The following is an 18,104-nucleotide window of genomic DNA, read 5'->3' as shown; positions in this document are numbered from 1 at the left end:
CTGCCTAGCATCCTAGAATTGGTCGTCCACATAGGAAACCAGCCCTGATCACGATGAAGGCAGGTGGATGGACAGTCAGTAGCCAGCTGCCTCAGCTCTGCTTTGTCCTCTGCAGTGTGACCACCATGCTCAAGTGATGAGGAAGGAGGTGATCCAGGCAGGAAAGGGCTCTCTCTTTCTTGCTTCTGTTTTCAACTAGGTGAGGGCCCCCTGGGGGGAGAGAAGTGGATTTGACCCAGAATTAGGTAATTCCTGAGTTAGAGATCAGTGTCAATCAGTGAAAGCATTAGAAACCGGTACTGGTTGTCATGGGCTGCTGGTTATGGTTATGAGACAGTCACAAAGGGCATCACACATGGTATGAAGTCAGAGGCTGGGGGCCACTGGTCAGCAGCACTACAGAGGGCCATGATTAAGTGCAGAAACCTCTTTCAGCTTCATGATTTTATGGTTCTTTTGACCCAAGGCTGATATGACAAGGGAATTCTGAGCTCCCATTTTCTACATTCTGGTTTAAAAACTGTCTTGAATCAAAGCAGGAAAAGAGCTGTCTCATCTGTCACAGTGCCTGGAAATATGCCCTTCTGCAGAGAAGAGCAGAGAAATGGCAGATGAGTCCTCCTTCATCCTGCAGATGGCACTCTTTCAACAGCCTATGTAGAAGCCGAGCTGCGTGAGGAAGGGAGCCTCAGTCATGACAGCCTGACAGGCAGATGGTGAGGGGTCGAGGCCAGGGGACTCACCAACAGGTGTCTCTGCAGGCCTTTCTAATCTAAGCTGCTGAGATTGTCCATGCTCAGATAGAAGAGCTGGGGACCAGGAGACCCCTTCTGGTCCAGATAGATACCTGACTCAAGTTGCCCATAAACTTATCAAATGACTCAGGCCATAGAGTAAATCAGATTTTTAAAAAACACTTATTACATACATACACACACATACACACTTTATATATATGTGTGTATATATATATGTGTGTGTGTGTGTATAGTGTGTGTGTGTGTTTGTTGCATGTTAAATGTCACTGGCGGTATAAACAAGCATAGGAATGGAATTGCTGCCCATAAAAGCATAGCGGTCAGGGGACAGATGCATCCATATCTGCTCAGGAGGTAGAATGGGCAATGGTGCTGCCATTTTGTCCTGAGATATTTTCTGTGACTCAGTAGGGGAGTATTCAAATGCTTGTGGTTTAGAAAGCAGCTGTGCCCACTCTGTTAATGGTCTGCTTTAAGACCTCATTATCTGAAATGCCAGACTCTCTGTAAGCTGGTTTAGTCAAAAATTAGCAAGCATTTACATTCCAATATATATTTTTTAAAATCTCAAAGCCACAAGTCACGTTTAAGCAGCTAAGCACTAGTGTAACATTTTTGAAAGAACAGACCATTCAAAGAAAGAGTTAAAGTAATATTAAAAACACAGTCACAATTAGGTACTTCATTCAGTAATCTCTGGTTAGTTATTTCTCTAGCTGATCCTTGCTTTTCCTCAACCTTGAATACATTTTTAAAAAACTTGATTCTGAGTCTTGGGGTCAAAAATAGGCATAAAATGGAAGAGAAACATTTTAGTGGACCTACTAATGACCTTGCCCCTAAACGATATTCAAAGTATAATCAGCTAACTTATCAGAGTAGTAGGGTTGAGTAGGATAATTCATAGAGATGGTTAGCCTATATCCTCAGAATTGGACAATTGCACTCAGTTTCCATGTCCCATCAAGTCTCTGTGTACAGCCCTGTAGAAAATGAAACAAATGCATAGTTTCTGTCTTGAGGAACTCACAATCTAATGAAAAACATGCAGCCAGAGTATTCTAACCCTCTAAGAAGTCCCACAGTAAGAGAGGGGACATAATCTTTACTCATTTAGGGTTTTCAAGGAGTGCATCTAGTGAAACCAAGATAAACCCTTAGTTCATTTGATGATCCAAAAAATATGCCTGCCTAGTGGTAGTGTAGTGACCTTTGGAGTAAGTTCCATCTTTCTTGTCACGCCTGAGATGGTAACCAATTATAGCAGCTGCAAATGCAAGCAGAAGGAAAAGTGGGGAGAGATTAAGTAGATACTTTTTCACACTCCAGTTTCTTAGAGATGATGAAAGCTTCTTAGGCAGGATGGAAAAAAATAGTGAGAAAGAAAGCCAGGAAAATGCTGATAAATTAATGTCATGAAGTGGGCAAGTGGAAGAATGTGAAACAGCAGAGAAATGAAGGACAGTCTTACCCTTTGGAGCTTGCCTGGCACTGTTCCCATTGGGGTGGACTCAGTACATTCCTCTTTCTCCTTCTCTCACTAGGGAGAAGTTACTGGCATGAGCTGATGGGAGGGGTCTTGTGACCACTGTCAGGAAGAAGAAAGATGTTTTATATAGTGGATAATTCCCAAACAAGGGTTTTTAAGGTCATGTTGTATAGACTTGATGTGGAAAATTGAGAGGAGGTCAGAGCCAATATCCAAGATATGATACAGAGCTTGCCAAGAACTTCTTATCAAGACTATGAATTGCCCACCGCCCCCGCCACCACTTTTGCTGCTTCCTGTGTGAAACAGCGAACTCAGAAGAATTGGGAGTCCATTCTTAATGGCTAAAGTTCTGGGTGGTACACTGAAAGATTCAGAAGCACAAGTGGTGTTTCTATCTCTTGTTCCGTATGATGGTAGTGACTATGAGAAAGAAGGGAGGCTGAGAAACAAATGATTTCCTGTGTAAATGATGTTTTAAAAAGTCTTCTGGACAATATCCTGCAAAGCCAGGATGATGGACTTCTGGCAAGGGGCAGAGTGCATCTTGTAAAGATTGAGAAAGATGTGCTTTGGCAGGAAACCTTGTTGATCTGTCTAGAAGGATTTAAGTGAATTTTGAAATGGAAGGAGAAAATTACCCCAGTAAAGCCAAAACCAGGTATGTGAGGATCACAGGTGACACAGAAAGAAGCATTTTCTGAAGGAAATGCCCTTAGGTCAACTTAAGTTAGAAAAAATACCAAAAATACAGATTGTAAACAATATTAGTAGTCTATCTTATCCATGTATCAACAAAAGGCATGTGTAATAAGTAAGGTACTTAGACTTTAACACAAGATAAACGTAAATATTCCTGAGACTTTAGGGTATTAAGCATAAGTAAAAAATGGCAATTGTATAAAGTTTTCTGTTTAAACTCTTTTCATAGGAGGGCTAAGGATATATCAGAAAGGTTCTTATCTATATGAGATCTACAAGCCTGAAGGTAGTAAACAATATGAAGAAATAATAGACATTAAAGGAGAGCAAACAGAAAGCCATGCTTGCGACTCAAGAGGACCATAGTCTCCTCCGTTAGATGTAGGATATGGGAATGTCTGATATGATTTCAGTTCTGGCTCAGGGAAAACTATAGTGGTTATGAGAGCCCTCAAATTTCCTGGCATCTCCTGTAGATTGTGACACTGTAAATAAAACATTAATAAGTTGATGAAAGCAAAGCATTCTATTAATACAATGTAGAGAGAGGATCATTTTAGAAAAGCTTGAAAGACTCTCAAGAACCTTGACATTTAGATGAAAGAGTTTAGACATTTCTCTTAAAGGGGAATAATAAAGACATTTGAGTGATGATGCAAATTAAAATATAATCTCTAAACCATAGAAATAAGAATTTCTTTATGCACTATTTAGATCACATAAGAATATTGTGCCTATATGACAAAACCCACTGGAAAAAAATAATAATAATAATAAAAAAAAAATTAAAAAAATAAATAAATAAATAAAATAAAATTTAAAAAAAAAAAGAATATTGTGCCTAATTATAGAAAATATATTTTCAAAAGGATATTGACAAACTGTGCTGTGATTGTCGGAAGCCTGCCAAGATAGCGACATTGAAATAACTGGATATGTTCAATTATGTTCAATTATTTTGAGTAAGTATTTTTTTATGGAAGGTTGGGGTGGGTGGAGTTTTGATAGTTGAAATCTTCCTGTAGAAGAGATAGGGTGAAAGGTATTGTGAAACTAACTTTAGCTTAACTCACATATCATTTCCAACCCACAATTGCTCTTTTATACACTATTCAAAACCAGAATGAAATGTCTTGTGATGCAGTGTGCTTCTTATCATGGGAGGCTTTACATTAGAGGCAACTCTTTTCTCCTTAAACATCCTCAAGTTTTTCCCATCTTAAACAAACAAACAAATGAATAAAAAGAAACCCTACTTCCCATTTCTCCTTCCCTTGAAAGCCCAAGTTCTTAAGAGAATAGTTTATAGTTGCATGGGCACTTACTTCCTTACCTCCTAGATGCCCTTTGACCTCTGCCATTGGGCTTCTGTTCTCTCTAACCAACAGAGGTTAATCTTACCAAAGTCTCCACCTGAACATTTCTTTTTGTTTGTTAAATCCAAAGGATACTTTTCAGATATTAATTGGTCTTCCTGAAGCATTTGACCCTGTCAGCCACTTTTTAAATTCCCTTGTCGTCAGCCTTCCATGACATCTGGATCTCTTGGTTTCCACATGACTTTCTTACTGGTCCTTCTTAGGCTCTTCTCCTTTTCCCCAGGATTTGTTCCCCAGACCTTCTCCCTCACTTTATACTGCCTGCGTGATTTTATACTCTTTCCCACTCTCAGTTGGCCCTGTGCTTTGATGGCTTCCAGAGCCACGTCTCATTCCTAATCTCACCCTGTGCTTCCTATTTGAAAACCCGCTGGCCTTCTGGACATTTTTACTTCAATTTTTCAGAGGGTTCTCCAACCTAATGTGTCCAGAATTTATTTAATCATTTCCTACTCCTTCCAGGTGCACTTTTACCCCTGTGTTCTCTGTGCCAGTGAACAGCACCAACCATCCAGCTGCTTGAGCTGGAAATGTGAGAGTTGTTCTTGACTCTCACTCCTGAATCCTTCACAAAATCCTACTGACTCTATATCTTTAACGTCCCTTTTCTTCCATCTTCTTTACCACTGCCCTAGATCAGAGTCTCATTATCTCTTGATTGGATTACTGTAGTATTCTCCTGTTTTCCCTGACTCTAGTCATGGTTTCCTTAAATCCATGCACAAATTGCTACCAGAGTGGTTTTCCTAAAATGCACATCTCAATATGCTACTCCATTTGTTATGGTACTCATAGGTGTCTTCCCATTGGGATTAAGTTCAAACTTTTTTTTTGTTAAAGACCGCTTGGCTCTTATTTTTCTGTCTATGCAGAATTTCTATAGTTGTGGCAAGTAGGGGCTACTCTCTGGTTGCAGTGCATGGGCTTTTCATTGCAATGGCTTCTCTTGTTGCAGAGTATGGGCTCTAGAGCTCAGATTCAGTAGTTGTGGCACACAGGCTTAGTTGCCCCTCAGCATGTGGGGTCTTCCCGGACCAGGGATCAAACCCATGTCCTCTGCATTGAGAGGGAGACTCTTACCATCTAGACTCCCAGAAAGTCCCTGAAGCTCTTGATACTATAGACCTTTTAGAACCTGACTGCTGACTTCTCTGGTTTTACCTTTTATCCCTTCTGTGCTCCCTCTGCCGCACTCTATTTGCTGTCTCAGGGTTTTAACTGAACAGGTCATGATCCTAAGTCTCAATGCAGTCTCCTTTTTAATCCTTCCTGGTTCTTTAACTACCCTGACCAACTTCTGTTCATCTTTGAATACTCATCAGGTCTTACCTCTTCGTTCTCCCTTTTGAGGAGATCCTAATAACAACAGTACTAAAGATAATAACATTGACAGAAGAGCCTGGTGGGTTACAGTTCATGGGGTCGCAAAGAGTCGGACACAACTGAGTGACTAACAAAAACACCAATGATAGTAACAGTAACACTGAGTCCTTTATGTGCCAGACCCGGTTCATTTCGTTCTCATAACATCCCATGAGTTAGGTGTTGACATTCCCATTTACAGACAAGGAATCTAAGGCAAAGAAGTAAAATAATAGCTCAAGTTGACAGAGCTAGTAAGTGGTGGAACTGGGATTCAAATCCCAGTAGTCTGACTCCAGAGCCCTGGCTCTCAACCCTTTTGCTGCAAAGTCTCTTGATTCACAAAAGCTTTGGATGTCTCTGGGATCAGACCTGGCAGGGTACTCAGTTCCACCCCAGAACCAGTTCCCAGTCCTTTCTGTGTATGGATCCTGGTGACCCCTCAGACAGCCACATGTTAACCTGTGGCCACAGGACTGCTGAGTGACACTCTTTCCCTCCTTGTGTCTAAGAATTCCCTTGGATTCCAGGGTTACCCACATGACCCTCTATGACATCTTCTTATCTAAAAGTTTTGTGTGACCCCAGGGCTGTGGAATCCTATGGCTGCATCTCACTTTTCTCTGCCTATCCTCTGCCTCATCTGAAACACATGTACCCATGGTTGGTGATAGCTCACTGTGTTCTCTGCTGGAGCTTGGCCTGTTTAACAATTAACTTGACCAGTATCTGGCCTGAGTCTTCATTTCCATTTCCAAGCAAAAAGTGGACTACACTTGACCCAGCCCAGGATATTATTTTGCCTCTTTCTTTTTACCTTATGCTACAGTCAGGCTATCATTAACAAAACTGCCTTGTTTTCAGGCTGCATCCCCCTTGATAGCTCCACAAGCCTCTTTGAGACATCCCTCTCAGTTGTCATTTTTACAATATAGTAAAGAAAAGTGTTGCATTTGCAGTCAGTCTGTTCTTTCCTTTTGTTGGCCTTGGATCCTGTGATAATCAATTTCCCTGAGACTCAATGTCATCTCTAAAATGGAGATAGTGATACCTCCCCTGAAGACTGATGTGAGAGTCAGAAATAACACATGGAATGTGCCTGATAGAGAATTTGGTTCATTGGAGGTACCTGGTGAATGGTGGCCTCTGTAGCAGCAGTAGTGACCCTGGTAGTGGTGGTGACGGGATGCTTCCAAGCCTCACTCCCCTCCAGGAAGGGTTATCATGTACCGTACTGTCACCTTGCAAGACTCCGCCTGGTGTGGTCTGTGTGTGCTCTGCTAAGTTGCTTCAGTTGTGTCCAACTCTGTGACCCTATGGACTGTAGCCTGCCAGGCTCCTCTGTCCATAGGCAAGAATACTGGAGTGTATTCCCATGCCTTCCTCCAGGGAATATTCCCGACCCGGGGATCAAACCTTGTCTCAGGCATCTTCTGCATTGGCAGGAAGGTTCTTTACCACTGGCACCACCTGGGAAGGCCCAGGTGTTGCCTGGTCTGCCTAATTATGTTGGGAAAAGTAGGCTTGTCCTTTGAGATGGGCCCGGTGCCAACTGGAAAGATCAGCTACAGGAACTAAGCTTGGTCCTCAGGTTAAGCATATGGAAGAGGGGTCCATCCAATATGACCAGTCAGAACCATGGAATAGCAATAGAGTAATGGTGCATCCTGCCTTGGGGTGATAGGGGGTACCAAGCATTGGGCATCTGGGAGCCAGTGTATTCAGAGATCCGAGGAGGAGGATTGGTGGTTTGCATTGAGAAGACTCTTAACAGATAGCAAGCTCTCTTAACAGCTAGCAGGCTTCAGTTACTGAGCTGCAAATCAGAGGCAGGTTTGCTAGTGCACCAGGTAAGGCAGGGATGGGGTAAAAGCTGTATTATCAAATGTAAACACGAGGGCAAGGCTGGGTTAGCTGCCAGTGAGACCCAATATGGAGGACTAGCCTGTTGGTAAGACATGTGATTCCATTTGATTTCTGTCATGGGACTGAATCTGAGCCTGCATGGGCCCTCAGCAAAGGGGAGAGAGTCTGGGTACCAAGTGAGAGCACTCTCCCTTCTACAGGGTTCTCTGCCTCAGTGGTCTTCCTTAGAGGGGCCCCAAGTGTGTGGGCCCTACTTCCACAAGGTGACAACATATTTGCCGTGCACAGTGAGACTAACAAGCTGGTGGGAAGAATCAAGTTGCTGACCTCAGAGAGCACTGATGTGGTTTAGAAAGGAAACCAGGAAATCTGTTGCAGAGAAAAGCTTCCTCTTCTGCCCGGTATTGATTCTGAAAGCAAGCCATGTATTACCATGTCTTCCCACAATTGATTTCAAACCATATTGACCTCCTTTCTCTTCCACCTTTTTTCATTTCTGTGACACCAGGCCCACAGGGTAGGCCTCTGGAAGCCAGCATTGTTGTAGCTGAGAGAGAGGGAGACCGTGATGGATTTGCATATGGGGGGATGTATGCAAATTATAAATGAAAATATTTCTCCTGGATAAAAACATTTTGAGAAGTATTTTAAACCTGTGCTATAAGCACATAAAAATAAGTAATAATAATAACTGCCATTTACTGAATGCATACCTTTATAAGAAATATCTCATTTCATCCTTGAAACAATTCTGTGCAGTAGATTTCAATGTTGTCCTCTATTTCCAGATGAAAAAGTCCGGCCTAGAGACGATCATTCAAATGTTGGAGACAAGCTTTGAACCCAGACAGTCTGACACCAGAGCCCATGTTTCCAGCTCATATATATTCAGAGTAATGGGAAAAACTGAGCTTATTCAACTCTCATTTTATATTTTTTCCAAATGAAGCTTCTATTTTATTTTTTAAAAATTTCTAATTACAAAACCACACATTTTCAATATAGAAGTACAGGCAAGCAAAAAGGAACAAAAATATTTTACCCACTCAGTTGTCTTAGTTGCTAATACTTTGGTATTAATTCTTTCAGATATTTATTCTTCCATTATATCTACATAGATGTATGTTGGTTGTCAGCTCTTCTCACTTAATGATATATCCATGGTAATGGATAAATATCTACAGTGGTTTTGTTTTTGTTTTTTGGTGATGAACTCTTTTATATTAAGACTCTTTACTCTTTCTCAGATTCTAGTAACTGTAATTATAGGCTATTAAAAGTAGGTATAGTTATAAGTTGGTAAAGAGAAGCAAAATAAGCCCTGAAAACAGAGGACTGGGTTTAAGCCAAATGTTCAGAATCATTTCCCAAGAGAAAGCTTCAGAGAATGGCAACTTACTTACAAATGCCCTCCTATGCCTTTCCAGTTCCCCATTGTAGATGCATGTATTTGAGGACATTCTGAGCCCCTAAATTTGGCTAAGATGATGGTGGAGACAGTGATGGTAGAGGTGGTGGTGGTGGGTGGGTGCGGACTTCTTCAAAACATTAATAGTTGTAGCCTCTCTCCTCCTCCCCCTTCTTCCCTCTCTCCTTTCTCTCTACCTGCCCCCCCCCCCACTTTTTTTTTTCCTTTTTTTTTTTTTTTGCCTTTTTGTCTGTTCCATCTCCTCTTGGGAGATCCTTTCCTGAAATCAGGACTCTAGCCAGGATCCAGGATGCAGCACTTGGTTCTGATCCAAGTGTGGTTTTAGGTGGTAGTACTTTCCAGGACCCCTAAGAGCTGTGTGCCATGAGTCCTCTGTAGCTGTGATGGGCAAATCAGGAGTTTCTGGGCTCTAGAGTAAAGGGTTTTGAGAACTTGTGAGTGGAGTGCTTCTGGGACAATAGTTGCAGGAACCAGCACCCAAGAGCTTCAGGTGAAAGGGTTTTAGGCTAAATATTATGAAAACTGAAAGCTAAACTTACATCGCCAACAAGAACAGCCCACCAAATAGATATGTGTCTTTTTTCTCTTCTGCTGAGCAACTGGAGATATTTCATGAATCAATTATGTTTGGAATAATTTTTTAAAAGGAGAAGAAAAAGCCCACTGCCAAGTTCTGTCAGGCACAAAGCATTGCATCTGGTTATTCCACATGGAAAGGCAACCAGGTTTGGGGCAGAGGGAGCTGAGTTCCTGTGGCCTCCTGTGGTACCAGGTGACATCAAAGCCTCATTGGGATATGCAAGGGATATGCAAGGCAACTGCCCAGCCAACCCAAGGCACTGCCTCTTGGGTTTCAGTAGAGACTAGTATGGGCTTCCCTGGTGGCTCAGACAGTAAAGAATCTGCCTGCAATGCAGGAGACCCAGGTTCAACCCCTGGGTTGGAAAGATCCCCTAGAGAAGGGAATGGCTAACGCACTCCAGTATTCTTACCTGGAGAATTCCATGGACAGACAAGTCTGATAGGCTACAGTCCATGGGGTTGCAAAGAGTCAAACACAACTGAGCGACTAAGTTTCACTTTCTGAGACTAGTACAGCTCTCCTACTATATTCTAGGAGCATGGGCAACCTCAGCTGTAATTACACATCCCCATGGTGTTTCACACTTTGGGCTATTTTGTATAATATATCTGAGCCTCAGCAATGCCAAGTATGGATTGAAATAGCTCTGGTGGACTTTAGTCCATCACATGCATAGAATTTGAAAATAACTTAGAGGGAAGGGGGCAGCGAATAAGGCTAAAAAGGGACTCCAAATCCACGTGATAGACATGTTTCAGTTTTCTTCTTCTTCAGGAGCCTCCTTGGACTCTGCCTAAATTTATGGACTCTTTGAAGTGAAGTGAAAGTGAAAGTCGCTCAGCTATGTCTGACTCTCTGCGACCCCATGCACTGTAGCCCACCAGGGGCCTTCATCCATGGGATTTTCCAAACAAGAATACTGGATTGGGTTGCCATTTCCTTCTCCAGGGGATCTTCCTGACCCAAGGATCTTTCCTTCTCCAGGGTCTCTCACATTGCAAGCAGACTCTTTACCATCTGAGCTACTAGGGAAGTCATGGACTCTTTAGTGTCTTGGGAATTAATAAGGTCAGTCTCATTTGCTTGGGGAGAAAAGAAAACAGCTACAGAAGAGAGGATTATTTGGATGCAAAACTTGGGTCTGACCTACCTGCTGTGGCTTTGGTAAAAGTTTTACAAGTTTATAAAGTTAGAAAGGTTTGAAGTTTGTCCCAAGGAATTACATCCCATCGTGGCTTCAGGTGGTCAGATGACTTGGTACCAGATGACTTTGACAGACTATTTTCCTAGATTCTCTCTTTCCTTATCCTGTGCCTCACATAAAGGCCACTTTGATAATTAAAGCCATAACCTTATCATCAACAAAATGAGAGTTATAGATTCTTCCTACCTTTTTCCTTGTGGGAGGCAACAAGATCCCAGTGAGAAGGAAGGACACAGGGATTGGACCACCTGGGTAGGAAGCCCAGAGCCACTCTGGTTATGTGTACAGATCACTAACAGCCTTTCTACATCTACAATGTGGGGATTATGTTTATACCATCATAGCTGAAGTAAGTATTAAATGAGATAATGTACTTAAAAACACTTGAAGTCTACAGCCCAAAGCAGATGTAAATTATCATTATTATTCGGGGCATATAATGACAGTGAATGAGATCATGTCTGGAACATGCTCAGGAAAGAGAAACTAAAGATACAGAAAAGATTGATGCTGCTGCCCCATACCGGCTATTTCCCAAGAGAGGGAATGTGCTGACCAGTCTCTGAGTTTAAGTGAACTCTTCACACCCCAGACTTCTGACACTGTTTGAGGGCCAGATTCCCATGCGTAGCAGGGATTAGCCGGAAAACTTCCCACATTCTAAAGCTAAAGCTAGTGATTTAATGAGCCTTGTTCTGATGTTTATGTAAGTGTAGATCAGGGAGAGTTTGAGGTCAGAGGTGGATTTTGGAAATGGAAACATCATGATGCTTTGTACATAGAGCATTCTGACCACTTCTCTTACATGCCCTTCTGCCCAAAGAGAATAAGGAAGCCTTGCTCACAACTTTCAGAAAGCCCTGGGGGCCTACAGCGACTCTTCCCTCTACCTTCTTTAGGGTTATGTCAATGTATCCATGCCCTGCCAGACCTCACCACCTAGCCAGCTTTCTCCTATTTATTGCTTCTGCATTCACATAACTTCTGGGCTTCCCCAGTGGCTCAGCAGTAAAGAATACTCATTACTTAATTTCCCCTTTGTTGTATTGAGGGAGGGGAGTTGTACTTAATTACTCATGATCTGGGGAGGCAGGTGGGAGGGGGGTTCGGGATGGGGAACACATGTAAATCCATGGCTGATTCATGTCAATGTATGGCAAAAACCACTACAATATTGTAAAGTAATTAGCCTCCAACTAATAAAAATAAATGAATAAATAAATAAATAAATGTTGACATTAAAAAAAAAATTACTCATGATCATGCCAAGGTTTTCATGATGAGCATTATGGGTGTAGTCTGGTCATGGAAGACACTGCTTGGTCTGTGAAAGTTAGGAACTTTAAAGAGCTCCAGATAATAAGGTGAATGACATGATGTGAGCCTGAACTTTATTACCCTTCCCTATCTCTTAGTTGATCTCCAGCTATTCAGATTCTGCCCTTTCCCTTGGAGGCCATATGTGGGGAGACTTTGATCTCCTGCAGCATCTCTGCTCCAAGGAAATGCTCCAGTGGGTGAGTGTCTTCAATTGATCACCTAAGGAAACAAGGAGGTGTTGTTTCCTCTTTGAAAATGGAGATCCTGAGGTTTCAGAGGGCCTTGGGTTTTACGGGACAGTCTGTGGTAAACAGTCCTTGATGGATATATGCTATCTCTTCTGTCTTAGAGCAAATCTCTGAGTCTGGTCCTGTTTGAGAAGAGAGTGCAGGTGGCCCCGTTCTTTGTGTAGCTCTCCTTCTTCTGTCTCTCTTGCCCCACCTCAGCCCACTCCTTACCACTATTCCATATTACACAGACCCTATTCTGGGCTTATTCCACAGTGAGGACTAGAGTTAGGCTCTCTGACTCCTACACTGTGCTTCTCTGAACACAGTGGCTATTCTTTCTGAAGAACCAAGTGCCACTTCTTTTTACCCCCAGCAAGCTTTCCATCACCAACCCTGGCTTGAAGGGGGAAACCCCAGGACTGTGCCTCTCTTAGCTCCTTGCCAAGAGCCCTCATATCCTCCCAACTTTCCAATCTGGACTTTTGCCCAAGCCATTCTCTTGCTTGGTAGATTCCTCCTCTTAGCCTTCACATTTTAGACTTCTTGAAGTTGGCTCAAAAATGTGCCTGTTTCTGAAACCTTCTCCAGGCCTATACATCTTACCCGATCATTTGTTACCGAGTGTACACCGAGCATCACATCATCAGTTCGTACTACTGTCACAGCTCATTTCCTTCTCATCATCACAGAATGAACTATTCTATGTAATTTCATAGAGAACCAAGATTTAATCCTAACCACTTCATGCTGAAACTTTTCAAAGTTCATCTTTATTGATGATAAACTTTCTGAAATACAGTTTAAACTTTCCATGCTTTATATATAGATCATTCTGAACATAATTCTTTTTTTTTTTTTTTTTTTTTTATGCCTCAGGATGCATGGCAGTGTTCACTAATTTCAGTCATGAGTAGAAAGACCTTCAGGGCCACTGCAGAGGCCAAGGTTTTCCTTTGCCCTTACTGAGGGTCCTTCCCAACACTTCAGTACCCTTCTAGGGCTGGCTTGCATTCAGGGAGACATGATTAGGTTAGGGAATGTAGCCCCTAGAGCAGTATGTGTCACCTCCTGTGGGCCCTGGAGCAGTCCTGTGGCTAAAATCCGTATTTCTCTTGGATGGTGATGATCTTAGTGGCACACCTGGGGAAGGTAAGATATAAGTGACCTAGACCTTCTAAAGCCACTGAAACCACAGTCCCAGAGTGCATCAGCAAGATAGGAAGAGAGACAGTTCTTCTAGAAGTAGATCTCCTATTATTCCTTTGATCTCTGCATCACTCCATCTTTATTTTGCTGACTTTTGTTTAAAAGGCCCCAAGCATTTCAAGCACATCAGCTTGTCAGTTTCACACACATAAGTACCCAAGGACTGGCCCTTGCCTGTCACTCTGTGCTGCTGTCAGCTCCATGCCATGGGCATGAGGGCTTTGATATTTATGTGATGGTGATAAAGAAGGCTTTCAACCAAAGCCTATAGCAGCATTCCAGACAGAGGCTCTTGGGAGTATTGTCTGAGAATCACCCTCACTTTTAAGTATTTTCAAATTTGACATGTCTCTTACTTTTTTTCCTGCTGTGGGAGACAGCTCAGGGTCCTGGGTAGTTGATGCTGGCACTGTGCCAGGGGAAATAATTTCCAAGATTTCACAGGTGATTATTTTTGACTGGATCTTTTTTGCATATATACATGTCATATCAAAATCACGTTTCTTCTGAGCTATGATGAGCATTGTCATAAACTGAGAAAGGTGAGAAATTGAGAAGGTGAAATCACTGACTGGGGCTACAGAGAGATTGTGCATTTTTGTATAATTGAATATGTCACACTGGCTGGTCAAGCATTAGTGTCTTCAGGATCCCAGAACTAGGAAATGCATCCATCTCTAAAATAAATACATTTATAATGAAAGTTATTTGTATTTCTAGATGTTACTCAATTGACAAAAATATATTAGATCCCTATCTTTTCCTTTAAAATTTCTTTTATCTAGTATTTTTCAAAGTTTGAAAGAGATTCCTAATTATTACAATAACAAGCGAAACCTTGCAAAGATATGTGTAAATAAAATGCTAATTATCCCTCCGTTCCCACTTCCTAATCCCTTCCTCCCAAGGCAATCACAGTTAGCTTGTATGTTTTTCTTCTTACACAGACAAAAAGAAGCAAACATATGTAAACATAAAATTTTGTTTATTTTTTGGAATAATTTGTAAAGAATGCCCTGCATATAATATTTTTCACTTTAAATGATTTTCCCATTTTTTGACTATAAAATTAATACATGTTCACCATAGAACATTTGGAAACAAGAAAATAATGGAGGAAAACATGTCCCTAATATAGCTTAGAGATAGTTATATATAAACTATTAATATTTATTGGCAAATTTCCAGTCAGCACAGAAAAATGCAAAGAATGTTTTGCTTAAAGTCAAATGAATGTGAATTCCACCTTGACATCTACCATTCAGCAGCTATGTGAGCTTATTCAAGATTTCAAATTCTTTCACCTTTCCAAGCCTCAGTTTTCTTATCTATAACATGACATAATAGCATTACTACATTACACTATAGTAATGTTTGTAGATGGGTCCAAAACTGGCAGCCATCATTATTAGTAGTAGGTTTTTCCAAGGGGTAGGTAGTTAGAACCAGAACCATACTTTGATTTATGCTGACTTCTTCATTTGATCTTACATCAGGAATACTTCCTCAGATCACTAAATAGTCTTCAAAGCATAATCATGAGGACTGCCTCATTTGGTCGCACCACAGTGTATTAGAAGTGTTAGTCGCTCAGTCATGTCCAGTCAGACTCTCTGTCCATGGAATTCTCCAGGCAAGAATACTGAAGTGGGTGGCCATTCCCTTCTCCAGGTGATCTTCCCAACCCAGGGGTTGAACCTGGGTCTCCTGCATTGTAGGCAGATTCTTTACTGTCTGAGTCACCAGGAAAGCCCACCCAGTATTGAACATTCTGGTTATGTTTATTTTTTACTTTTATAAGCCATAGTTACTGTATTTAAACTACTAGGTAAACTGTTGAATTAATTATTGTCCTAAATTCTCCAAGTTTTTCTGGTCATTAGTAATATTACCATTCATTCAAAACCTGTAGCTCTTTTGGGGCAAAAGACTAGATTTCTGTCACCTTAGAATTTCAGCCCAGGCTGTGAGTCCTACGCTTAGAGAGTGGTTTTAACCTTAGATAGAGACTGCAATTAGAGTCACCTAGGAAGCTTTTACAGGCTTCCCTGGTGGCTCAAATGGTAAAGAATCTGCTTCATTGTGGGAGACCTAGGTTTGATCCCTGGGTTGGGAAGATCCCCTGGAGAAGGTAATGACTACCCACTCCAGGATTCTTGCCTGTAGAATTCCACGGACAGAGCCTGGTGGGCTACAGTCCATGGAGTCGAAAAGAGTCGGACATAACTGAATGACTAACACACTTTTGTTGTTGTTGAGTTGCTCATGTCCGACTCTTTGGGACCCCATGGGCTGCAGCACCACCAGGCTTCCCTGTCCTCTACTATCTCCTAGAGTTTGCTCAAACTCATATCCATTGAGTCAGTGATGCCAGTCAACCATCTCATCCTCTCTTGTCCCCTTGTCCTAAAGCCCTCAATCTTTCCCAGCATCAGGGTCTTTTCCAATGAGTCAGCTCTTTACATCAGGTGGCCAAAGTATTGGAGCTTCAGCTTTGGCATCAGTCCTTCCAATGAATATTTAGGATTGATTTCCTTCAGGACTGACTGGTTTGTTCTCCTTGAAGTCCAAGGGACTCTCACGAGTCTTTTCCAGCACCACAGTTCAGAAGCATCAATTCTTCAGCACTCAGCCTTCTTTATCGTCCAACTCTCACATCTGTACATGGCTACTGGAAAGATCATAGCTTTGACTATACAGACCTTTGTTGGCAAAATGATGTGTCTGCTTAAAATATTAAAATTAATATTAAAATATGCTGTCTAGGTTTGTCATAGCTTTTCTTCCAAGGAGCAAGCATCTTAATAATTTCATGGCTGCAGTCACTGCAGATTTCGGAGTCCAAGAAAAAAAGTCTGTTACTGTTTCCATTTTTCCCCCATCTATTTGCCATGAAGTGATGGTCCTAGATGCCATGATCTTCATTTTTTGAATGTTGAGTTTTAAACTAGCTTTTTCACTCTCCTCTTTCACCTTCATCAAGAGGCTCTTCAGTTCCTCTTCACTTTCTGTCGTTAGGGTGGTGTCATCTGCATGAGATTATTGATATTTCTCCTGGCAATCTTGATTCCAGTTTGTGATTCACTCAATTCAGCATTTCGAATGATGTACTCTGCATATAAGTTAAGTTTTTAAAAACATATGCTGCTGGATACTCCCCTCCCCCGCCTCCTCCTTAGCTCCCATTCTGATTTGAGTAATCTGGGGTAGGACCTGAGCACTGCTTTTCTTCCCCAGGCTCCTTGATCTACTGCCCATTCCTGTCCCATGAGAACCACAGGATTAGATTTCTTAAGGCTTCTGCCATCTGAAGTACTATCAGAAAAGCAGTATAAGCTAAGGAGGTTATATGGGCTCCCTCACTGGGGCTTCCTCAATGGTCTTATGATCTAAAAGAACTTTTCAACTGGAAGACATTTTTGCCCATCCCCCACCCCCCACCCAGGGCACGTCTGTCAATGTCTGAGGACATTTTGGGTTGGCATCTGGGGAAGGCGTTGCTTTTGGCATCCTGTGGGTAGAGGGCAGGGATGCAGCTAAACACCCTATAGTACAGAGAACAGCCCGTGTTAGTTTCCTAGGGCTACTGTAACAAAGGACCACAAACTGGGTTGCTTAAAACAGCACAAGTGTATTGTCTCACAGTTCCGGAGGCTCAAAGACTAAAATCAAGGTATTGGTAGGTTAGTTCCTTCTGTAAGAGAATCTGTTCCCGGCCTCTCTCTGGACTTCTGGTGTTTGCTGGCAATCTTTGGTATTCCTTTGTATCACTCCAGTCTTGGCCTTCGCGTCACACGGTGACCTCTCTGTGTCTGTTCCTGAACTCATCTTTTTTATAAGGCCACAAGTCATAGTGGATTACAGCCCACCCAGCTCCATTCTGACCTCAACAAATTCTACCTGCATTGACACTATTTCTTAAAAAAAGGCTACATTCTCAGGTACTGGGCATTAAGGTTGCAACATACCTTTTTGGAGGAACAGAACTCAACCCATAACAGCCCCCTAACAGAATTATCCAGCCCAAAATGTTATCAGTGCTGCTGTTAAGACACCCTGTTCCATGGAGTCTACGGATGAAACCCAGGGAGGTTAGCTATGATAAGAACAGGGCAGATAGGGGCCCAGGGTCCGCAAAGTTGAAAATGAGCAAGAACACCATTCATAAAGAGGATCATAGGCAGTGGGCTCCCTTCAGATCTGAACATGGACACTTAGGGCTATATATGACCACAAAGGGGTGAAAGGGCTCAAGAAGCCCTGTGCTCACTGGGGCAGAAGTGTGGACCAGCCCCTCTGCTTGTTCTCCCTTTCACCTGACCTCCATTTCCCTCGACCAGGCACATCTTTTTCTGTCTGCCCTTTTCAGGATAGAACAGAAGAGAAAGTAAGTCTATAAGCCCCAAGGTTTTCAGCAGTATTTTCAAACCAACTGTCTTTCTCCAAAGGCCTGCCTTCTCCCTCTTCCCACTCACTGCCTCCCACTGACAGCCAAACATAGAATATAGAAAACAGGAAAAACAGCAACAGTGCAAAGTTACTCTTTTGAGAGAGAACAGCATTTTGGGTACATCTC

At 42.2% G+C, this 18,104-nt stretch overlaps 1 protein-coding gene across 2 annotated transcripts in view; it reads left to right on the top strand.

Moving 5' to 3' along the window:
* LOC133073477 (kalirin) overlaps positions 1-18,104 on the top strand; it is a 496,969-nt gene that overhangs the window by 324,928 nt on the left and 153,937 nt on the right. The window lies entirely within an intron of this gene.

The sequence above is a fragment of the Dama dama genome, chromosome 19 (genome assembly GCF_033118175.1).
Source record: "Dama dama isolate Ldn47 chromosome 19, ASM3311817v1, whole genome shotgun sequence".
In the NCBI taxonomy this organism is placed as follows: domain Eukaryota; kingdom Metazoa; phylum Chordata; class Mammalia; order Artiodactyla; family Cervidae; genus Dama; species Dama dama.
The sequence above is the reverse complement of the archived record's forward strand: the minus strand, read 5'-3'. Positions and strand labels throughout refer to the sequence as shown.